General features: G+C 44.5%; 1 protein-coding gene across 3 annotated transcripts in view; it reads right to left on the bottom strand.

Annotated features, from left to right (window-relative positions):
* Positions 1 to 25,833, bottom strand: part of WWOX (WW domain containing oxidoreductase) — a 948,216-nt gene that overhangs the window by 787,096 nt on the left and 135,287 nt on the right. The gene's annotated exons all lie outside the window — the stretch shown is intronic.

Raw genomic sequence — 25,833 nt, 5'->3', positions numbered from 1 at the left:
CATTTAACAGAATGGACTAAAGTCCGGCACTACAAGTTACATTACCTTTGAATTATGTGTGTAATTTAAAATTCAAAGTACTACACTAAGGAGCCTTTTAGACTGACCACTCTCCACTCTCTTCATAAATATGGCCCCTTGCAGACCCTTCTGACAGATTTACCGAACAACAGGAGTTTGAAACAGTTACGGCTGCGAGCCCTGCAGGAAGGCCGCTCTCGGTAACAATGCCCCACAACCAGGCTCTTCTCAGAGGAAGCACAAAGCAAAGGGCCATACATCACTCACCAGGAAACGGCGCGAGGTTTATAGATTAATGGTAACGCTGTTCTAAAGCATCTTAACTTTAATTACAAATAAACACGAGGGCAGATATTGACGTCAGTTCTGAGTGCTCCCTAAGTAAAAGCTGCCAGTATGATGTTTGATTGACCAAACCCAAGGCCTCTGATAAAATTTCAGATGTACAACCCAAAGCAGGTGTGTCCTAAAGAGACTCTTTTCATCCATCAAACACATCTCAGGGAGAGGGGGGAAAAAACAGAAAAGAAAAAAAAAACAAAAACACCGGGAGATATATAAATGGAAATGTGTTTCAGCATGCATGTGCAACAATCACATTTTAAAGAATTACTGTGACAAAAGTGACTTTATATACCTTGAACAGAATTCATGGGTTGATATGCTTCTGATTACAAATGAAATACAACTACCCCATTTTGCAGGAAAATAAAAATAAAGTGACTATTAGAAATGTCAATGGATATTCATAAATTCGTGATGTACTGTCTATGCTGTAGGTTGACAAAACTTTAAAACAGCACGTGTCAAGAAAATAGCATTACTCTCAATCGCCCATATTTTTTGAATCAGCATCTCCTCAAAAAGAAACAGACCCTCCTAGGTAGAATAAAAGTAAATGAGACGTGGTAACACTGTGTTTTCAAATATTGCGTACTTAGGAAATAGAACAGTAGGTTTGATTTCAGAACTGGGGTGCAGGTATAAACTTGGATCTCTTATGCTTCCCTTTGTCCCTGAGGTGACTCATTTACCTTTCTGGGAATTTGGGGGTTTTCCTGTCATCTGTCACCTGTCACACTAGGACAATGGAATCTGTTCTTGAAGAAAACACCACCCTGGATCCCCAAGGTGGATGGTTTCTCAGACCAATTCGTTCGTTCCCACTGCTGTAGCCTAGTCAGCTTTTGTTTTTCCCCCTTTTTCTCATTAGTAAGTAATTCTGGTAACTGTACACTTTCCCTGATGTGGAACAATCTTGGCCACTGGAGCCTCACTAAATCACTCCAGGACGTGCCTTCTTTGGGTCATCAAAAATCAACTCTCCTTGCCTAGGGTTTATTCTTGCCAACTTGGCATTCCCAAGACAAATCACTTAAAAACGCCATAAAAAGCATTAGCTCTCAGTTCTTCAACATGAACATCAGCATTGCCGGAAGCGGGGAAAGAAACAGGCTGGCAAAGTCACACTGCCAGCACCAGGTAGAGCATCCCCTTCCAGCGCCGGTATCCAGCTCGCCCTCAGCCGGGGCTGCCTGCCTCCACGCAGCCCCGCACCCTGACCCTCCCGCCAGCTGCCCAGGCGCCTGGTGCTAACGGAGATTTTGTGAGGAAAGCAAAACCTTCCTGCTGGGTGTTAGTTGTGCATGGCAACACTCAACAATCTCAAATTGTGAGACCCGCAGGAAATTTTTTTTCCTTCCTCCCCCCAGGATGACTTTCTGTTTCCTTCCCAAACTTGTAAGGATTTCTTCCCACTTGAAAAATGCAGCAACCCCTACCCGCCTGAGGGGTTCCTGCTGGTAAATCACTATATCTGAGCACCTGGTAAACTGGTAGTTGCCTGTAAGTTATGGTCCAATGCGGCTACTTCAAATAAAAGGGCATTTCATCGGAGGGAACTGATGCTCTGAGAACTTTCTCCAGAAGGCCCCATCCAGAGAGGTAACCCTAGGGAATAAGGGGAGATGCTGTAAGAACAGTGGGCTCCTCCCAGCACATGAGGGTCAGTGTAACTGTCCTGGCAATACTCTCATGATGGGGGAGTGTGCATTGTCAATAAAGAATGAACAAGAAACATATTCCCCCCTTTGGAAAAAAAACACCAAAATACTGCACTGTAAACAAGCTTGTTCTTTCCAACTGCATTTTATTAAAATGACAACCGTAACACCACCACCTCAACACAAATCGGCCAACCTACAGCAAATTGCTATGACGACGGGTAATATTACTTCTATTGCCATGAGGTGTGGGCACTCATTGGGACCTCTCAGACATTTCCCTGAGTCATGTGTCCTATAACTCATTAATGAATTTCATATATGTATGTGCTGCTAAAAAAAAAAAAAAAAGAGGTAGACTCATAAATAATTCAACACAGGGTCTCCAGCCAACTGACCATATATTGTTCATGTTTCACCTGCCATATTAAGTAAAATTTTAAAAGTATTTAAATATTTTTCATTTAAAAGCCCAGGCTGTTATTAGAGGTGACGTACAAAGTGTCTTGAATACAGTAGGCATTTGAGAAATGATTGCTTAAAATGCACAGTTAAAAAAAAATAATCACTAAGAATGTCTAAATTATGGGGTGGGCGGAGGAGTTCGTTAACTCTGAGAGCAATGTTGTGAGGTCTCTAACACTGCTCGCTATAAAAATCTCTATTGGATGGCATAAGGAAAAGGAGAGAAATAGCATCAGCTCAAACTTGGGAAAACTAGGCTGCACCAGTGTCTTTCCAGTCTTTAAAACTACGATGTCACTGTAACACTTCTTTTCATGCCTTTGTGGATAATTATTATGTAATCATCATTAAAATAAAAAACAGAAAAAGTAAGGTTAGAAACCTAGTCCAGCGAAATTATCAAATAGAGTATAACCTTTAGGCGCAAAGATCTGACTTGGTAAGTCAGCATCAGAGGAGTGGGCCTCCTTGAGCCGGTCTCTGCCTTATCACCTGCACTGTAACTGCACCAGCCCTTGCTAAGCCACAGGAAAATGGAGCACTCTTACAGCCCTTACCCTGCGTTAGCCACAAAACCGAGAAAGAGAACAACAGTCATGTGACATCTAAGAGGTACACATACTGTTGTTTTGTTAGATGGCAATAACACAGTTCCGTTTGAAATAAATATCTCTCTAGACCAGTGATTTTCAACCGGTGTGTCATGGCAGGCACACTGATATGCTGTAGGAGTTTTTAAAACATGCAATACCTGAAAATAGCTGCTCTAGACCATTGGTGGGTCAAAGTTATGGATACTGTTTCTGCTCTAGAAGATACAATTTTCTATTGGCTAAGACTTAAAGGATTCAAAACTAGGTGATACCTGGTTAAAACCATGCTCTAAACACTTCAGCTAATAGTTCATTCCAACAGACATTAAGATTTAAGGAGAGTCATATATTGCTTGAGCCAACGATTTTCAAGCTTTTCCATCACATGGCACACATAAACTAATTCCTAAATTCTGCAGCACACCAAAAAATATATGTTTTGCTGATCTGACCAAAAAAAATAGGTATAATTTTGATTCATTCACACTGGATGGCTATTGTTGTGTTGGCTGTCGTCATATTTTTATTTGACAACCTCAGGGGAAAGAGGTCAGTACCTCTGACTGAACAGTCAGGTATTGCATGTTTTTAAAAATTCTTGTGATACTCAGGTTGAAAAATTGCTGGCTTAGGCAATTAGAAATGAATATGTTTAAGAAAAACAGAAAAGTTAAGCCATATGAAGCATCAAGCATCATTCACCAAAAGGGAGAAATTTATTTTATTTTCCTTATGGAGTCCATTACCAGTTCCTATATGTTTTCAAAATTTCAAGTTGTTTCTTTGAATGCCGAGGGCAGGCCTACCATATCTCGTTCTGTTACATTATCAAGTGGCTGATTGCACCCCAATGATTAGAGAGAAAACTCCGAGCAGGACCCCGGTGGCATAAGAGGATGGGTGTCCAGCAGGACAAGGAGGCATGAAATAAGACAGGCTTTCTAAACAACAATAACAAAATGTAAGGAAACTATGAAATTTATTTCAAAATCTGGAGAGTTTTAAAATAAAGGAGACATGAATTATGAACATCTTGAGTGGTGAGGGTCACAAAGTGGAGACAGCTTGGACTTTTCTATGACACTCACATAGTTATATTTATAATGGTCTAATTGGTATGGAGTATGTAATTAAGCTGTTCACTGACTCGTTTTGTTTTGCTATTTCCTTTTAGTTTTAAAAGTGTGCCCAAATATATTGCTTATAGATCATACCAAAAAAAATGTATCCATTAAAAGCCACAGTCATGTTTCATTTCAAGGTGGGGGTGGGGGGGACAAGTTCTGAAATCCAACTTTCACATTTTACTTAATTACAAACAAAGACATAATGCATTATTTTTCTGTATCCACAAGAGACAGGCAGACTAATTTTTATTGCATGTTAAGTTTTCACTGGATCACAGTATTATTAAGCTTTAAATCAGAGGATTGGTTCCCTCAGCTAAGCCTAACAATACTAGAAAGTAAAAGGGGTGGGGCGGGGGTTGAAAAACCACCTCATCTGGGGCTGTAATATTTGCTGAAAAAAATCTACTTCAAAACATTAATCAAATTTTTCGCCTACTGGGCAACCATATGGTATAGCAGCATGTGAATCTCACAAACTTGCTGATCTCCTGTAACTGGGTGCAATTAATTACGCTGGCTGCATCCATCTCTTGGAGTTTCGCCTTGTGAAAAAAGTATTTATTGCAACAGCTTTTACAAAACAAGGGAATGAAAATCACAATTGATTAATGAGCTGAATGGAAATATTTCCGTTAGCAGATTTTTAAAATGAATAAGGATTAATACCGTGGGTGGAAATGAACACACGTGGAGATCTCCTGGTACTCTTTGGACCCCCAGAAAGGTGGAGGGAGAGTGGGAAGGTGCTGGAAGCTCTAACATGCATAATTCACTAGCAGGCTTCAGAACACAAGTAATAAAGCCTTAAACTGGTGAAGTAATAAAGAGGTTGGCTTTACAAGACACTATCCTGGGAGACAAAAAGCTTGTTCTTTGATTTGAAAACACAGATATTAAATACTCAGTGGGTGAGGAGCATTGCAGGCCTGACAAAGGAGGGGGAAAAAGTGGCTCTTACAAGGAAGCAATTGACTTTATCCTTTGCCATTTAGGCCCAAGGATTGCTGCATATATGGTCCGATTATCCCTTTAAGACTCCTTCATAAAAGGGAGCAGCGGAGAATAAGTCAGAATGGTATCACTGTCCTCACCTGCTTGCTAAAGGTACAAGCAATGCACAATTGCAACATCTTTCCCCACTGGTGTTCAGCCCTCACGCATTTGCCTTTTCCTAACAGCGAGACCCTTTCCGGTTGCTCAGCCATCACTCCTTACCTCCAGGAGCTGGCTTCTTGATATGCATGGGGGTCACAATCTTTCTCGGGCTGGAGGTCTTACAGACAAGCAGAAGAAGCCACACTTGCCCCTTTTCAGACTGCCCTCAGGGCTGAGACCACCTATGCGAGGCAAGCGTTAGTGACATCTTCACTAGCATCCTTATTTCAGGACGATCAGTTCCCTTTTCTCTAAACAGACAGCAGAGCCTGGTCCCGATGCTTGCCATTTGTTAAATACTCACCTTGAGAAAACAGACCAAATACTAAACATAAGCAGAAGAAATATATTAAGTTAGAGAGATCAAATATTGTATTACTTTTACAATCAATAAAGGAAAAAGCTATGAAGACCAAACTGTGTAATTCGACTCTTATGCCAACCTTTTTCTTTACTGTGTCTACTGTACTTAAACGTTTACCACAAAATTCTGCAAAGAATGTCATTAAAGAGAATTTACTACCGTTTTATTAATTTCCACACGGTGTGGGTGGCCAATATGGTGCTTTCTCTACCAGTCTTGTTGGTTTATTTGTTTGCTTGTTTTGTGAAAATGTCCAGAGGAGATAAAATCTTCTGCAATTGTCTGAAAAATGAGAGCTCCCAGGAAAAGAGGAATGAGATTTTACAAAGCAACGGGTTAGTCAGCAGTATTTTAAATGATGCTATTTCATCACAAATTACTCATTCCATATGTGTTCTATGTTTATATTAACACATATGTTTAGAAATTTTGATGGCGCGGGGGGAAAAAAAATGTGCCCTCCAAAGCAGCAAGCAAGTCTAGGTGGCTAAGAGATTCTGAAGGCCACCACTTAGGAAAACTTTAAAGTGGCATTTAAGTCAGAGCCACTTTATAATCAAAGAATCATCCAGTAAAAAGTAGTAGGAGGTTACTGAGAAAATGTACTTGGCTTCTGGAAGAAAAAAAAAATAACCTAATGGAAACTGGCTTGTCCAACTCCTTAAACCAGTGACCCTAAAATGTACACCACTCCCGGCCATCACCTCTCAGTTGATCTCTAAGCCCTCCTACCTGCAATGGTTGTTGGCTTAAAAGTTTAAAGAGCTAACAAAATGTTTTAACGAGATACAAATCTCAGAGATCATTAATCAATATGTTCAATGTTATTTGTGATAATTCATCATGACATGATATTAATGGGTTACTGCACCCTTCAGAGGTGAGATTAATGCAAATGAGCCGCCACAATTAACTTTACTGCTCCCAACTCACAGGAATGGACAGATGATTATAAATGACAACTATATGTCAATTACAATATCCAATAAAGTGAAGCTTAGAGAACAATCCATCTCCTTTTATTGCTCTTCCTTGACGTAGCTGAATTTAGCTCAACCCACTGTTGTCACAATGTAGCCATCGTTTTGGGGGGAGGGGAAAGGGTTTTACTCTTCTTTCTTTTTCTTTTTTAAATGTTTTCAATATCTTAAAAAGTGCTTCTGAAATGTCCATGTAAATACATTTTCTAAAGGAGGAGAGCCACAGGAAACCAGGAATAAATGCCATATTCATTCTACGTGAGTTAAACAAAACTGTATCCGTTTTCAAATAGTAGCAGCAAGGCCAGCGAGGAAACAACCTACCCAGCTGTGCATAATATATTTACTCAATTAAAAGAAAGGAAGACATTAGCTCAGCATCCTGAAAAGCCTTGAGTTTCACTAAACAGAAGTTATTGGAGGATCCGGGTCGAAGGAAATAGGTCGGGAAGTGGAAAGGCAGGTGTGAGGCCAAGGGCAGGAAGAAAGGTTTAAAGTCAGTCTGGAGGCCTGCCTATGAGGTGACAGTGAGCCCCAGGTCCAGGCCCCACCTGCAGAGAATTTCCAGGCCTGGGTCCGCTTCCTTCCATGGGTGGAGCGCTTTTTGAGAGCACTGTCTCTGGTGTAGACTGATGCACTGTAGTGGTGCCTCCTGACCCCAGATCCCTTTACTGGGCAGGTGCAGCTTGTGGCTCTGAGTGGTGCCTCTTAACTCACAGCTACCTCACCCAGGAGGCTACGCTGCCACCACCCCTGTACCTGGCAGATGGTAGCTAATCGCTAACTGCCAGCCAGCCAGCTGTGTCAAGCAGAATCAACTCCGTGGTACCATTCATGCTCCAGAGCTCCCCAGGGGACCCGACTCCAGCTGGCCACATCCTTACTGAACATTGTACTTGCCCTATGCCCCTCTCCTCACTCACCTTCTCATGAAAACATACCCCCCCTCACCCTCACACCAGCCAAGATCACTTGAACAAGAGCCTGCCTTGTGCTCCACTTCCATGAGATAGAAACAGGAGGGGTCTGCTTGCAGTGCAATTTACAGAGAGACCTGTTCTTCACCAGTCATCCATAAGAGACCATCCTTGTGTCTCTAGGATACTGTCGCATGTCCCCTCTGCTGCCGATATGGAGCTCGTTTTTCCTTTAGGAAACCGGCCTCCCTGACTCCATGGAGGACCATGGTATGTAATTCCAGACTAAGGAACCCCATCCCATGAGCCATCACTGGTTCAGAGGGACATGCCTGCCTAAAGCCAGGCCTATCCGTTCCCCTGCGGCTTCTGTGCCAGAGACGGTGGGGGAGATGGCTTCGTGGGGCCCGGATTGCTGGGCTGGGGAAGTGCTCGACTGTAAAAGGCCATCTCCATCCCCACTCACGGAGAACATCCTCTTTGAAGAGATTAGATGAAGACAGGGTCCTGATGACATATTTGAGCTCTGGCAGGAGCCAGACTCTAAACCAGAACGTGGCCAGCGATGACCGCTGGGCCACATCTGGACAGCTGCTGTCTGCTTTGGTGCAGCCCAGACGCGAAAACTGCTTTCTACTTTTAAATGGTTGAAGAAAAAATACTTTGTGACACAAGAAAAATTACATGAAATTCAAATGCCAGTATCCATAAATAAAGTTTTATTGGAGCACAGCCCTGCCCACTGGTTTACCAGTTGTCCAGGCCTCTTTCCGCTCCAAGGGAAGATGGGAGCGGTGACAGAGACCTCGAGGCCCTCAGAGCCAGTATTTACGATCTGTCCTGGTGCTGAGAAAATCTGCTGGCCCCTGCACAAAACTTTGTGCTTTGTGAGCCAATAATGACCCTCTCCACTTAAGCTAGTTTGACTTTGGACTACTTTGTGAAAGAGGGGAACATCCTGACTAATTAACTGAGGAGTCTACTCTAGGCCCTTCCCATTTTTCCTCTTTCTTGATTCTAAGAAGTCACTGCATTCTTTGCTGAATGTCACAACGTGTTGAAATGTCTATCCTAAAACATGCAAAACATGTACTACCAATCATTCCGACTGATAGGAGATTCTAAGCCAAGCACTGAAAGGTAAAGTAGACTAAAGATGGGGGGGGGGGAGGGGGGTATTTTTTTAAATCTACCTGAAGAGCATGTTTAATGTGCGGGGATATCCCTCCACTGCCCAGGTTCGTTCAGCGGGAGAGCCTGCCCTGGTTAGCAGTAACGGGCAGGAACACTGAGTCTCGCTCAGGAAACTCAGGTGCCTGGTGAGAACAGTATGATTTTGATGACTTTTACAGAAGATCAGAAAGAGGGGAAATGGATTCATTCCCTTCATTTCCGGTTTCCTGTTTTCCATTAGGAGACAGGTCCAGGTTTCAATTTCGCTTCCGTTTTCTCTCTCTGCTCACCTTTGTCTCAGGCCAGGAGGAGCAATCATCATGGAAACAGATTCATGCAGCCTCCCCTGGTCACTGGTCCCCTGGTCCACTGGGTCCCTGGTCCCCTCGTCCCTGAACCCCTGGTCCACTCATCCCTGATGCCCTGGTCCCTGGTCACCTGGTCCCTGGTCTCCTAGTTCCATGGTCCCCTGATCCCCTGATCCCTGGTCCCCTGATCCCTGGTCTCCTGGTCCCTGGTCCCCTGGGTCCCTGGTCCCTGGTCCCCTCATCCCTGGTGCCCTGGTCCCTGGTCCTCTGAAACGTTAGCTCAGGCTGGTTGGGACGGTTAGTAAAAAGAAGCCAAGTTACTTTCTTTTGCAAAGACACAAAGATATCTCACTTTCACTTTAACGATATGAAGATAACTTCTGTTTCTTATTGTAACCAATCTACGATGCTCGATCTTAGTAGCTCTATTACACGTCCCATACATTCTCCCAGCAAAGAGTATAAACCGACAGGACAGCTCTGGATAAATCGCAGCCAGCAGCAAAGGCCTTTTCTTGGGAATGAAGGCTCCCATTTTAACTCACTCACTTTTTTTGGAAACACCCAGTCACAAATGAGTTTCTGAAACTGAACAAAATTGAAATTGATTTCTTAGGGTAATAATTAACCTCCGAAAATAACTATGAAAGGTTGCTTATTAATTATTTTTATAATATACTTTGGGAATATTTCCTTTTTTCCCAAGGAAATGGAGGCAAAAGTAGACACAATTTATGATCATATAAAGCATTATTGGATTCATATTTTATAGGAGAATGAAACTCACTTAATTTGCAAAATGCTCAACATGAGAGGGAAGACCCCTCCCTCCACACACTTGCTATTTTTTTGAGACTCCTAAATATTCCTCTTTTAAAACAACACACTCCTTATGTTCTTTATTTCCTCACACATAACTGCCTTGAGTTTTTAATATATTATGGCTATTTCAGTCTTCCATGGTTTTTCCACTTATTCAAAAAAGAAGGTTTTTTTCATCTGAATAACAGCTTAGAGTGAACTCTGGTGACTGCCTTATTCTTTCGTGAGAATGCAAGGGGTTGCCACCAAGAAACAGTTATTATCCCAAATAATGGGAATATGGGGCAAAGACTAGCGTCGCTCAGGTAACACTGTGCAGATGGACCAGTGTTTGGCAAGCAATTTCTCTCTCTCTCTCTCTCTCTCTCACACACACACACACACACACACACACACACACAATGCAAGGCGACATTTTTCCTTTAGTCACCTGCAGATCCCTACCACATAACCGCAAACTAATCAAGGTGCAAGTTAAATCATAGAACAGTCGCTGCTCCAAGTACTCCGTCTGCCAGATCACTAGGAAATGCCCCCAAAGACGACGGAACAGATAAGACTGTCCACGGTGTTTTATTTTTCCATTCCGTGGGTGGTTAAAGACATTTGATTCTGCATGATTTTGATGGAGGGGGTTATTTTGTTTTCTTTAAGAGACAGACAAACAAACAAACAAAACAGCAATTGTGGGAACAAATGGAACTGTTTCCTGAAGCATTCCAAATATAAGTTTGTGCTAATTAATTAACAAATTCAAGCTGGTTAAATAAAACCTTCTTCCAACACCTCCTATTTAATTGCAGTTTGGCACCAACAAATATATATCAAAATTATAGTATTTCCCCTGACAGGAAGCTCCTTCCTTCCACACACTGTTATGGCTCTCTGCAGAGTAAGCCAGAATTGCTGACAACCGTGAACACTGCTACAACAATATTACTATACTTGGCAAAGAAGTACCCTTGCGGCAAGAGAAAAGCTGTAATTTTGACTGTCACTTCACATTACACTAGATATTATTTCACTGTGTACACATGCACTACTCACAAACTCTTAATAGACTACAGTTTTCGCACTGCCTGTCTTCCCAATAGAAGTGGCCATAAAATACCAGTGGACTGCCAATGGGATCCCGGCGAGGAACGAATGTTCTGCATTATGGAAATATGGTTGGAGGCTGCCTTTTAATGTGTATTTCATTTCTTTGTCCCCCACTCACGCCGTGTACACCCCAGCACCAACGTCATAAGCTAATTGTTTTGGTTATCAAAATGATTTCCCTTTTTTTTTAATCCCCCTGGAGGACAGGGTTATCGTGAATGAATCCTATGAGTAAAAATGTCCGTGATATGTGGCAAAGGAGGTCCCACGTGATTCTTAATATTCTGGATAGTCTTCAAGTCTGATACCTGATATGCAGAATTTCCAGATGTCGCAATGTATCCGTTTGGCATCTCTATTGTGTTTTTCTTCTCACAGGGAGGAGTCGGTTAAAAGGCAGTGGCCACTAACCATGTCACAGCTGAGTCTAATTGGCAAACACAAAACAGACCCACTAATCCCACAAAACGTACACACTGTCCCTACCAGAGAGCAGTGCCCATCCTCAGAGACCTGGCTGCAACATATGCTTCCTTCTTACGAAGCTCACACTGAAGCAGATTGGGCTAGGTTCCCTACTGTGCCCTCTCCCCACCCCTCCCCAGCTCGGATTTACAAGGTGGTATGTTATTATTCCCTCCTTTTGTCCCAGGCAAGGAATTCTGTGCTATGAGGAGGGGCTCAGGATGCAGACAGAACTCCCTGGATCCAGAGCTGAGGTCAGGAGGACAAGTGGAGAAATTTGTAACTTGCCCGATGGAGAAGATGCTAGCAATGGCCTTGGGCAGTGGTCGGCAAACTCATTAGTCAACAGAGCCAAATATCAACAGTACGATTGAAATTTCTTTTGAGAGCCAAATTTTTTAAACTTAAACTTCTTCTAATGCCACTTCTTCAAAATAGACTTGCCCAGGCCGTCGTGTTTTGTGGAAGAGCCACACACAAGGGGCCAAAGAGCCGCATGTGGCTCGCGAGCCGCAGTTTGCCGACCACGGGCCTTGGGCAAGGGAGTAAGGACCTCCGCATCATCTCTGAGGATGCAGCCCGTCCCTCCCACAAGCCGGGCAGGAATCCCCGAATGCTTGAGAAACAGGCCACTTCGGCAAGAAGACAGGAGCCCCTTTTTCTAGGTGATCTCTGCCATCCCTACCTTTTTCTTCTCTTCCTTCAAATTACAACTTTAAAAGATTTAAATAAGATGTAAACTTGTTTCACTGAATCAAGGGAAAGCAACGGCAAACTCTTTGCCCTCCACTAAGAGAGCGGATCCGAAACTTCCCCGTGTCTGCTGACCACACCAAATTTAACAAGGTTCGCGAATGAACTCGAGTAAGTTTCCCACAGTGGCACATTAATAATAAGTTCCTGATCCCATCTATCCCAAGCCATGAATATGTAATGTTATAAAATGAGTCCTTTTCACACAACAGAACCTCAGACGTGAATAAATAAAAACTATCCATCACCAGCCTGTGAAAAATTAATGAGAGTTCCGAGACGCCAGGAAAAATGGGGGCCAAGGAGAGATGGGCCAGTTCATAAAAGCCTCCCCAACTTTCCGATAGTAAATATCCTCGCCCCCGCCCCTCACTGCGCCGCTGCCAGGTGTGGGTGTGGAGTAAGGGGTTTTATTCTTCATCTGTTGAAGTCGACTTCACAGTCTTAAAGCGGCGATTCAAGCACCCCACCCAGAGGTCACCGCACAAACTCCACTTCCATTTATTTAACTATTTACCTTTCATAACCAACCTACTTCCGGAAGGACGTGAGGTGGCTCACAGCAGCTAGGAGAAAAGGGAGAATTGTTGGGCTGCTACAGAGAGAACTAAAGCCCGGTTTTGTGGACATCCTTTCAGGTTGCTGTGGACGCGCGGTACGCATGATTAAACTGTGCCTGTCACTTCGGTTATAATTCATCACCTTATCAGAACCACTGGCTGGGTGCGTACCCTCTGCCAGGCGCTAATTCTCTAATTCTCTCCAACTCTGACTCCATTTGACAGATGGGGAAACCGAGGCTGGCATGAGCCAGATAACCACCCAAAGTCTAAGAGCTGGTGGGAAGCAGAGCCAAACAAAGGTGGTCCCCGCAGCTCCAAACCCTGCCCTTCCCACCTGTGGCTGCTGGTTACCACGCCTGCGTTGGGATGCGCTGATATTGCTTCAATAACCTCCCACATCCATTAAAGGGCCTTTCATGGGCAAACCACTTTGGGTGAATAGCTTTTTCATTGAATTTTTCTGGAGCAGAAAGTGTTGTGTTGAAGGGCAATCACCGTAAGAAAGATTCCAAAATGAGTCAGTGGGGACAATCCCGCTGACCCCTCTAGGTTTTGCTTGTCCATTCCAGGGAGAGTGGGGGATGCATTTACTTAGTTACCTGGAGTGCTGCTTAGATTTTAACTCTGCTTCTGCCTGGGCTCTCCCCTCATCCATGATGCTGCCCCCATCTCTCTCCACCAGCGTACATCACTCATATTTTGAGATGCGGCTTACCCATCCTACCACACAGTTTGGTCAGAAGCTGCAGGTGAGGGACATGGGCAAGCCAGGTAACATCCATGAGGAGAGAGGACCAGGTGTGAAATAATAGGACTGGGGGAATGAGCTGATCGGGGCACATGCCCCACCCACCCAACCGGGACAGTCACTGTGTGGGTGACTATGGCTGCCCCGGGAAATAAGGGACCAAGATTGTTGGAACTTCCAGACTTTCCAGAGAAACCAGGAATCAAAGTCTTGAACGAACTCTCTCCATGACAAAAAACAAAGTGCACAGGTCAAAGAAAACAGGTCAACAGGCTGGATTCCACGGTGCTTTAGATCCGTAACCATGTTTCTTATGATGTTCCAGGTTCCTCAAGAGAACTCTGCATCACCACGCTGGGCAAGGGCCTGGCACACGGTGGACCCTCACTGCTTGCTGCACTGGACAGATCCACCTGGTGACTTGCAGCTGAAGAACCAGAAGCACAGGACAATTAATAGAAGCAAAATCGGGCCAATAAGAGGAAGGACACTCTGAGCACCATTGAGAATTTTACTTTTAATCACTGCAGCCGGTAAGGAAGTGCTCTTTGGGAGTCTTCTAGGCATTAAGGGGGAAGGGGTTTTTAATTTCTTTGTCTTCCCACAAAGGAATGCCCAAGGTGGGCCTGACAGCAGAGTCCCTAGCTGGTCCTAGGGCCCCAGCCAGGGAAGAAACACAGAAATGAGCAGGTCAAGCAAGGATAAGGGAGGCAAGCAGGCCGAGTCCGCCTAGCAGTTAAACCCAGAGTTGGATACACCACAGCCATCACACCGGGCGGCACAGGAAGCCTATGGCCAAAACAGAGTGCAAGCTGGAAAGTACCCGACCCCTCGTCTCTGAGGCACATGGACTCAAAACTCTTACTCTGACCAGCAACACTGAATATCGGAAGGGTCCACCTGAACAGAATGAGGCCCACGCCTGCCACAATCCTGCAGGGCATACTGACGCAGGAAGGGGACAGTTCACGGAAGATGTGAACTGTGCACAGGTCTGAGTTCCCAGGCTCTGACCCCATATCCTTGTGTGAGTTACTACAGTGGCAAAAAGAGGAAAAGCCAACATGAATTCCAACCTCGAGGGAGTTTACCAACCAGTAGGGGAACCAAGAGGATTTCAGACAATTCTGTAATATACTTTTTAAAGTGGTAAATGCACCCAGGACAGGAGAAGTGTTTGGAGGGGTAGAGGGGGTGGATAACTCTCAGCAGATGCAATGGGCTTCAAAGCATGGGTAGGAGTTAGACATGAGGGGATCGGAGGATGGGGGGTGGGGATGGGGACTGCATTCGGAGCAGAAGGAACAGAAGCTTGGAGTGTTTAGCGAGACCAAAAGTCATCATTCCTTGCCTGGGTGATCGGAATTGTCTCCCAGGAGGTCTCCCCAGCCTCGTTTCTCATGCGGCTGCCAGAAGGGTCTCCTAAAAGGCAAATCTGATCATTTAACAACTCGGCGCTAAATTCCTGCTACGGCTCCCCATGGCTTGGATGTAATAAATGTTCATTGAATGAGTGAGCGCTCTGGATGCATGTTCGCTGCCTGGCACAGTGGAGGTCAGGCTTCTGTGGACACATACCTCTGAGCAGAGTTGGACAATGAACAAAGTGGTTTGTTCTGAATTCCATACCACCCCCAGACGCTGATCGCTTGGGAGAAACCTAAGAGGTGTAACTCTAGGGGGAAGAAGGTTGGGAAAGTGGGCTGAGAGCCATTCAAGGAAAAGTTAGAGGCCAGGAGGTCTGATGTGACTGTTACGTGACATCATTAACGGTTTTCTTAGACTAGAGACAAGCAGAGCTGGAGTTTGAAGGCAAGGGGCAGAGTGAGGGGAATGGATTTGGGAAGAGATGTTAGGAGGTGGAGAAACAGTTCAAAGATTCCACCAATGACAAGGGTCAGAGTCAATGCCCAGAATTAGAGTGGGAGTGACTGAGAGAGATTGCCTAGGGGAAAATGCCTGCAATCAAGGGCCATTTATTGTGATGCCTCTGAATTTGAGAGGGGACCCTCTGACAAACACTCCGAAATCTTCCACAGACCTGCTATGGAGGATTGCCTTGTGGAACACAAACCAAAATGATGCCTCCCTATTGATTAGTCAACAAGAAGTCGTTTCTGATGTCAAACAAATGTAGTGAAGTAAAAACAGCATTATTCTCAATGTATTCTCAGCTTTATCACTATCATTGTCATGATGCACAACTGCAATGTTCTGGACCTTTCCCATGGGCTGCCCAAGGTGCTCGTTGCTTTACATAATCATCTCACTTAATCTTCAGAAAGTTTGGATTTATTCCGTAGACAATGAGGTCGACTCACTCATCTATTGTCTCCTGGCTGGGAAGCTGGGCACAGCCTGGGTAAGAAGCTCGCTCTGCCTGACCCAGATGCACACAATGCTTATGAAGTAATCCCTGAAAAAATAAAGCCGGACCGGAGCGGTGGGCTAACAAAATTCCCCCAGCTCTTTGCGTTGTGTGAGCAGTGCCAGCCTCACCTCTCCTCGCGTGACTAAGGTGTTAGATACAGGTAAGGCTGGATGATTCCCACCTGCTCCCCTACTCCTCCCCTTCCTCCTCTCCAGGCAGAGTCCCACGGAGCTATTTACATAGCTGGAAAGACTACGTTCCATAATGACCAAGAAATAAAGATAGATCCAAGGACAAGAGACAACCTCCCACCTCAAAGCCTCCTCCTCATTGGGTGAACAAACACTGAACTCCTACCCCTCCGTAAGGAAAACAAGGAAAGGGACATTTAACTGAATGACTACGTGGGCTCCCTGCCTACCTCTAGATTAGGGAGAATCCGGAGCTGTAAAGTGCTCAGGATTGGTTCCCAGGACCTTCAGAGACTTCCAATAATACCCAAATGCTGAAACGTCCAGGAGGTGATCAATGCGGGCCTGCTCCCAGGATAACGCAAAGTGAAACTTCAGCATACCGCGGTTTATGATTCAGTGCACGAGATGCTGGAAGCAGGAGTGACTGACTTTACATGGATTTGTGATTTCCTCTGACAAGATACACGCACTCATTCCTTCGACCTAAGCAAAATCCCCAGTCCTCCAACAGATTTGAAAGTCAGGTGGACAAGAAGACCATCTGTGAACGGGATAATGTATGAAGTCATCAAAAGTGACTCAAAATGACACATAATAGCATTGACAGATCTATTCTCAGTTACCTAAATATAGGATTTAAAGTAATTAGGCTCGTATTTATATGCTTTTAGGGCTCTATAAAATAAATCTAAAAATCTTCAGATAAACCCCAAAATAAACAAAACAAATTTAAGCCATTGAAGGTTGACAGAAGTGTTAGGCAATGAGGCCTTTTAGAGCAACTGTCTTAAGTGGACAAAAAGAAGGAATTTGAAAGTGAATCTGTTCAAGTCCCTGAGGAAAAGGTGTTCGAGCTGTTTAGCTCCTGCTCTTTCGTGATGGATCGAGGAGCGTAACGCACTTTTAAGATTCTTCCTCGCTTGGCTTTTATGCCCCATTTCAGCAGATACATCATCTTTAAAGGAGCCCACGTATCTAAACACCAGACAAATGCTCCCAAAATACACAGGCCCATCAATGTTAAGGAAATTATTTACAGCCAACATGAAGTATTAATTTTAGAAGGCTGTAAAACATTCCAGCTAGTCACTCTGAAAACGGGCCATTCTGCATTTGCCATAGACTCAGCTTTGGGCCCTATGGACTTGGCTTTGAATCCCAGGACCAGTGCTTAAAGTGACACACCTTTGGATAAAGCTTCAAACTCCTAAGAGTCTCTGTTTCTTAATCTGCAAAATGTAGAGGCCAGCACTAGCCGGTTTGACTCGGGGGATAGAGTGTCAGCCTGCAGCAGTAGGGTCCTGGGTACGATTCCAGTCAAGGGCACAAACTTACGTTGCAGGCTTCACCCCTGGCCCTAGTCAGGGCACATGGGGGAGGCAACCAATCGATGTGTCTCTCTCACATCGATGTTTCTCTCAGTGTGTCTCTCCCCCTCCCTTCCACTCTCTCTAAAAATCAATGGAAAAATATCCTCGGGTGAGGGTTAACAACAACAACAACAAAATGTAGAGTCCACCTGGGAAGACTATGTTGAAATTAGTCCTAAAGGGCATGGGAAAACACCTAACGGGTGCTAGTAAAAACTCAGTATTTTTAATATCTACCATAGGAAGGCAGTAGAAGGTTAAGAAGATGGGCTTCAGAGGCTGGTAGCCTGGGTTCTAATCCTACCTTCACCATTTACAGCTGTGTGGCCTTGGATAAGTTAACCAGTCTCTCTGTGCCTCATTTTCTGTGTGAAGGTAATGAAGGTCTTGGCAGCATTCACCTCAAAGGACAGCTGTGAACAGATCTGATATGTATAAAGTATATATGGTTAATGGTATTGAGGTGTTACTGTCAGTAATATTGTGTCCACTATTTACCAGACACTGTCCTAATAGCTTATCCCATATCGGAAGTTGACCAATGTCTTCTGTAAAGGGCCAGAGATGAACTACTTTAGACTCTGGGCCACCTATGGTCTCTAGCCCATAGTTTGTTCATGTCTAGCTCCTTACAATATCGGTTATTGGTTAGGTAATTTTCAAATTGTGACGGGCCTCAGATTGCACCCTATTTGTAAAGCTAAGGCGTTAGCTTCCAAGTATCATGGAAGCCAGCAGAAGACACCAGATTTCCCGCGTCAGATACAAGGTACTTTACTGCTCACAGCATTGCAAGCGGCATTTGCATCAGTTCCTTCCCCCCTGCCCCCGGTCCCACAGGAGGGCTGTGGGACAGCCCAGGCATGCTGGGCCCACAGCTCTGAGTCTCAGCCGGGAAACACTGAGCACACCTGCCTACACCTTGTCCTGAAGGGAGCTATTACCTTCACACACTGCACAGTACACAACCCGCCCTCTGACAGCGGGAGACACCGTCTCTATCTTCCCCTGTTCTCGGCAAAGACAGCCCAAAAGGAAAGCTGCCAGGACCTCTGTTCCCAAGACTGGCAAACCCATGAGAGACCCAGGGGACTCCGCCTCCCAACAATGGGACGGAGACGAGGCCAACGCTAACATTACCTTCATCTGAAGATTCTTTCTAGGAACCCATCAAGCAGATTTATATTTTTTAAAAGTGCTCATAAAAAAGGAAGTTGGCAATTGGGAGGCTTAAAATTGAACGCCATCGAGATTAGGAGTTGGATCTGTGACATCACACACATCATTTCTGCTGAAGAAGTGCCTTTAGTGAAAAACAGAAACCAATTTGTAAATGTGAATTAAATGCATACTCCACAAAAAATAACTGGTGAAAGGAAAAAAAAAAATTCCTTACATGTAGATATAAATGTTTCCTGACAGATGTAAATGAAAACTAATACGGTGACATTTTTCAAATTAGCCACTGGAAAACGTGGTGTGTGTGCCTGTGCATTTTTTTTTAAACAGCCTAAGCATTTTTCAGTTGCGTTGGCCTAGGAAAGTATTTATGAAAAGGATAATAAATAATTAATTCCACTGGCTAGGGGCTGCACCTCCTTTCTGCTTCGACAATATACACTGAAATGCTGTTTAAATTATAGGAGCAAATTGATTCAAAAGGCTTCCATTAGTGAGCTGGCAAACAGGTTTGGAGCTGGCTAATAAATTTTCCGTAAAGATATAGCCTTTGATGAGGCTGGCACTGCTGAGTGCTGATGTCCAAGTCACCTGTTTGTTAAATCGGTGGCTGAAGCCTAGATTTCTCCTGTCTCATAACTCACCGTGTTAAGCCAGGGCAGCGTCAAGTCGGAGAGCCCGTGTGTGCAGCAGCTGCTTTCAGGGCTGGGAATGACATAGGACCCAGGTTCTCTCCACTGTCCCTTTCCCAGTCTCTGTTCTATCCGCTTTTAACAGTACATTAATCAAGGATAATGAGACCCACCTGTGACATAAAAATTTCCGCCTATGGTATGCCTGGCAGCATAAAGTCATGTCTGAGCTATCTATGAAGAAAACTTCTTATCCAAAATCAAGAAATTATATGTGACACTCTTAGTTCCTTTTAAACACACATCCTTTAGCTGGCTGCAACATGCTATTCTAGGTTGTGGACTATCACACAGCTATTAAACAGAATAACGTAGCCCTGGCCAGTATTGCTCAGTTAGAGTGTTGGCCTGTGCACTAGAGTGTTGCTGGTTCGATTCCTGGTCAAGGGCATGTAACTGGGTTGCAGGTTTAATCCCCTACCCTCATTGGGGGCTTGTTTGGGAGGCAACCAGTCAATGTGGTTCTCTCACATTGATGTTTCTCTCTCCCTCCCTTCCACTCTCTCTAAAAACAAAACAAACAAATAAAATCAATGGAAAAAAATCCTCAGGAGAGGATTAACAAAAAAATTAAATTAAATTAAATTAAAAGATAATATTTTTGAAAAAAGGTAAAGCTGTATTTACTGGCCTGGAAGGTAGACATCATATACGATAAAGGGATGGTGAAGTATGCATCCTCTGGCTTTAGAAAAAGAGAACAAAACTTTATATATGCGTGTCATGTATATTAACATGAAGACTATTAAGCAGAGTCACCTTGGCAGTGGGGAGTGGGAGGGCAGGGGGTAGTAGGATTGGAGGAAGAAATGAAAGGAGGAAGTTTGTTTCCCTTTATATAGCTCTATAATTTTTTAAAATTGTCTCAATAATCCTGCATTTCTTTTATAATTGAAAAAAATCCAATACCAAACTATCAGTCAACATGACGGTTTGTATGGCTTGCACAAAACTGTAAAATGGGCAAGTTGCTTATTCTCTTAATTTATTTGAACTTGGCCATTTCAGGAAAGCTTGTCAAGGACTATGCCATCTTCCACCCTTCCACCCATCCAGCCAATGAAGCACCCCTAGTAAATGGGGAGCTAAGCGTGTGCAGTTTTGGAATCAGCTAGACCTGAAGGGAATTTCTGGCTCCACCCACTTGCTCCCTCTGCAGCTGTGCACCAAGCTCAGGATGTCTTCCAAGGGAACTCCTGCAAGAACGACAGTCAGTGCCTGCAGAAGGAGCCTATGACATTCCCAACCAATATGATCTCGCCCCTGTGTGCATCAGGATCTTGGCATGGCTACCGCAGAGCAGAATAAACTATTCTTGGCCAGTGGCGACAAAAGTTGTAACACTGAAACACATCACATGGAATTGATTGCAAAGGAATTCAAATTTACACCTCTCAAGCTTGTACCACTTAGCAATGGGGGGAGGGGGGATGAGGGGATGGAGAAATACCATATTTTCTTTTGCCTCATTTCATAAAGCAATGTTGTAAATGGAGCCATTGTGCAGTATTCCCAGACTTGGCTCTACCATGGAAGAAGAATTTACAGATAAAAATCCTGGAGCCGACACTTTACTTTACTACCCATGGATCTGAGGCAGCCCAGCTGAGATGAGGTCCTTTAAGGGCAGGTCTCCAAACAAGGACAGCATCATCTGGTCTGTGGCTCATCTGCACGGGCTTGGTGGACAAGCTTGCCTGGGTTTCACTGCCAAGGACTGTGTGTCCCCTGACCACAGAAACGGACAAAAAAAAATCTTTGGCGTTTAGCTGCTGCCCTTGACTTTCTTAATTTTACTGGCTCTTTCTTCCATTCAGAACAGTCATGATGAAATTATATCTCCAGCGAAATGGCAAAAGAATTGCTAGATGATTTAAAAGGATTTGGTCTGTGGAAGATGTTGGAGCACACCACCTGGTGTCTAATAGGATTTCTTTGTGTACCACTAATTTTATCCTGCTTTCTTTCAGTCAGCAGCAAGCTCCTTCAATCTCAAGTATGAAGGGTACATTTAAAATATAAAGAAGGGGGGAATGTAGAGAGCGCCTGGGAAAGGCCCCTGAGCTGATTGTCATCTGAATCCAGTGGTGCCTGGCAGAGCCATGCCCTGGAAACATACCTTGCCAGAGACAGGTGTGTTGTCAGCCTGACCTTCAGCTCAGGTGCCAGGGGGTGGGTTTCATTATCTAAATCCAGCCAAGCACCAGGAACAAACACGATTATCCAGGCCAACCCAGAAGTGACAATTACAAAGAAGCCACAAGAATGCACATAATCTCCTTTGTCTTGGACTTTAATAAAACTTCCTGGTATTTTGCTGTGTAAAATAAATGCAATGTATCTGCTCTGGGTCACTGTCCCTCCATCAGAGGAAAGCTGTCCCACCTGGCCCCAGCTTTTTCCTTCTATCTCTGTGTCTGTCTCTTTCATTTTCTCAATCCCCAGCCACCCTTACTCAGGAACCAGACCACTCTCTAGCCGCACGGGATGCGGAAAAGAGAGAAATATTTTATTTGACACCCAAGCTGCTCAGGATTCACAAGGCTCTCCAGGTCCTGGCGCCACCAAGATGGGGAAAATGCATCCGAACAGCCCTCTTTTAGGAATATTCACTGACACTTAACCCCCACTTTCGATTTTAATGGGCTACAAAATAAAATATCCAAATTGTCTAAATAGAGAAAATGAAGTGAAAAGTTAGTTATTCATTTTTAATTAAGTTCCTAATTATATAACAACAAAATAAGCAATTAATTTCCACATGGCTACATTAAGCACGCCATACTTAAATGAGGCAGAAAGAACAACTAAAAGTATTTTCTCTTCTTTCTAAGATAAAGATGATACAAAACATGTGTGTGTGTGTGTGTGTGTGTGTGTGTGTGTGTGTGTGTGTGTAACACAGAGAGAGAGACAGAGTGAGAGAGAGAGAAGGGTGTGGATGGATAAAGAGAAATAAGAACTTGGATTTATCGAATGCTCACTGTGTAGTAGGTGATGTTCAAAGTAATAAGTCTAGCTACATTAACTCAGTTAATCCTCACCAAATCCAATGCAGTGGGTACCTTCTTACTTCCACTGGGCTGATAAGGAGGCTGATATACAGAGACATTGCGAAGCTCCCCTAAATCCTTCCAGCTAGTCACTGCAGACCCAAGAGTGGACTCTGCCAGTTGACCTGCAAGAGAGCCTTGCAGTGACCGCTGTGCTGCCTTGCCTTCGGAGAAAAGCAACAGGAAAAGAAACAAACGAAGGCAGACACGGGAGGCTATGGGGGAAGAAGCTATCCAACTTCCTGTGAAGGGCCGGAGAATAAATATTTTCTGGGCTTTATGGATGACATGGTCCCTGTCCCAACTACATAACTCTGCCGTCATGGTGCAAAAGCAGCCACAGGCAACAAATAAACGAGAAAATATGAAGCTGTGTTCCAATAAAACTTATTTACGGACACTGAAATTTGATTTTCATACAATTTTCACGTGTCACAACACATTATTCTTTGGATTTTTTTTCAAACATATAAAACTGTTAAAAACAATTCTTAGCTCACAGGCTGTACAAAAAACACATGGCGAGCCCGACTGGCCCACGAGCCACATTTTGGGGTCCCTGCATGAGAAGCAAAGTGATGTAGGGGCATGTGCTTGGGCTTCAGCGCCAGAGAAGCCTGGAGTGGAGCTCTGTAACCTTGGGCAAGTTCCTTAACAGCTCCAAGCCTCGGTTTCCACGTCTGTAGAATGGGAATAACAACATCGACCACATCATTTTGATTTGAGAATTAAGTGAAACTACACACATAGTAGGGCATTGGATATGCGACAGACAATTGTTTTCAGTATCCATTCACCCGACAAATCACTCATTGAGTCCCTACCCTGTGCCAGGAACTGGGGATGTGGCTGTGAGAAAAAGACAGAACTTTCTGTGCTCAGGGAGCTGACATTCTAGTGCCAATGTTTCCAAATGTGAAAACAGCCCAACTCTCACCATGTGTCAGCCTGGCCCGCTGCAGAACGGGTTAGGACCTGGGTGGCATTCTGCAGCGATCAGTCCTACCCTGTCGCCCACCCACAGTGCAGCGAGAGGAATCGCGGGTAGGGGAGCACACAAAGATGGAAGCTACGTGACTACGGACATCAAAGAACTCACACTATCTGGGGGAATATGTCAATAATTATGCTTCCTTGTGATCCTGGATGTATGAGTAAAGGAAGCAATTAATAACAAGAGGGAAGAGGAAGGGCCAGGGCTAACTCCACATGCTTAAAAGAAGCACCATGAGCTCTTGGCTGAAGGCATTCCTGCATGGGTTCCAAAGCCCCAGCTAGTCTCAATCCCTAAGGATTCACAGGAATTCCTCTTCCTATCAAAAAAAAAAAAAAAGGATAATTGAGGGGAAATTAAAAAAAACAACAACAAAACACAGAAAAGGCTGTCATCTAAGCATGGCTCAAGAAGGCATAATTTCTCCACATCCACAAGAATAAAACTCCTTAACTCATCTCTCAACACTTGGATGGAGTGACCCGAAATAGCCTTTCAGACCAGTCACTGGGAGAAAAGTTGCCTTGCAGGTTATAACTCACCTTCTCCCAATGGGTCCCTGAGGCCCTCCGTGATGACGAGCAAATTAATGCCAAATGTCACTTCAGCATGATCAAGACCCGGGAAGTGACCTCTGTCCCAGCATTCCCAGATACACTGGAGGTAGGTGGCCGGAAACAAGTCATCTGGGGAAATGCATATTTCACAGCTCCACAGAATAAAGGTACCCCAGCCAAAGACATATTTCTCTGCCACATTAAGGATAAAGTGGTGAGATGGCAAGCACGCTGGGTTTTTAAAGGATGAAATACAGCAAGGCTGTTTGCACACTGCCAGGCCCGGGGAGCCTGCTGGCCAGTCCATCCCATGGGAGGTGGATGGGCAGGGGGAGCGGATATCCTTCCTACTTACTCCAGATAAGTGGCAGGTAAATCTCAGGGGAGTCCTGGCTCAGGCATTCTCATTGGTAATTATAAATCTGAAAATTATGGTCTACGTTGGAGTGGAACAAAATGGACTGGTGGTCCTTCGTTTTCTCCTCTCTGTTTAAAGCCTGTATCACCAAGTCTCTGCAAAGCTATGAAAATCTCACCTTAAGGAACAAATTGGCTGGAGTCAACGGGATTCCTTAGGAGGAGTTTAATTGCTGTAAGGCTAGAGTAGATATGTTGTTTTTACCCCTCCTATGTCCATGCCCCCTTCTTCTGAAGATAGCTTCCCCATTCACCTCGGGACAACCCCTCCACCCCCAACACACACACACACACACACACACACACACACACACACACACACACACAGTGCACTTCTGGGGAACCTGACCCTAACTGCTGAATCAAGAGCTGAGCCCATCAGAAATGGGCACAACCACTGCCTCAGAGATGGCCGTGTACCTCGGGTTGGTCCAATCTGAGTGAAGCCCAGGCACTGGCTGGAAGTACTGGGAAGGGATAATCCCTCTTGATTAAGAGAACAGGGTGAAGCCTGGACTGCTGGCTTGCCATCATGTGGAAAATGACTGCCCAAAGGAGGCCCATGTAAACAAATCACAGCCAAGAGACGGACAGATAGCAAGGCCTGAAGAAACAAACCACCAAGTCCAGACGGGCTCAATGTTGCTTTTAGTTATCGTGTGATAGTTTTTCAAAAGCCCTCAGAGAATGATGCAAGTAGCTTCCCAGGCTCCTACGAGAATTACATCAACTCCCACATTTACGACCAGCAGGACAGGACACCCACAAACCACTTTTCTCTCCGCCTGCCATCTCCCCACAGCCCAGCCTGGCCTGTCCCTGAAGCAGTCCCAGGACCTATTAACCCCAGACCATCTGTCTTCTACTCTAAATACCACTCCCACAATGCCCTGCCCCTCCCCCTTTGTCCTAGGGGGCCAAATTTTGAATGCCCTCTTCCAATGCTTTCATCACATGATGCCTTTTGTTAAGGGAGATTTATGCCTGATCTGCCAGACACTGAGCATCTTGGGGACACGGGTGGTAACCAGAGGCAGCCAACTTAATCCACTCCCATGTAATCTTTGAATCCTCGGCACAGAGTTGGCCCCGAATGAAATGTAATTAATAAATAATAGACAAAAATGTATATATAAGGAGATCTTCCCAAACATACTGAAGGTCCCTGGAGAGCAAAAGTGATCTCCTATAGCCCTGAGTCCTCCAACAGGGCCAGGCAGCACACTCTGTACCCAATAGATGCTCAAAATACCTTTGTTGAATGAAGGTGGATATCCCACCACCACTAAAAAGCACTTCCAGGTTCACTTACATACAGCTGGTACTGAATAATGTACTGGGGAAGGTGGGAGGGAGGGTGTATACTCCCTATTTCTTGATTTCTTTAAGGCCTAATCAGATATGATGAGGCCTTGGGCTCTCCTGGGTCTTCCAATTTGCATTAT

Source organism: Cnephaeus nilssonii, assembly GCF_951640355.1.
Source record: "Cnephaeus nilssonii genome assembly, chromosome: 20".
Taxonomy (NCBI): domain Eukaryota; kingdom Metazoa; phylum Chordata; class Mammalia; order Chiroptera; family Vespertilionidae; genus Cnephaeus; species Cnephaeus nilssonii.
The sequence above is the reverse complement of the archived record's forward strand: the minus strand, read 5'-3'. Positions and strand labels throughout refer to the sequence as shown.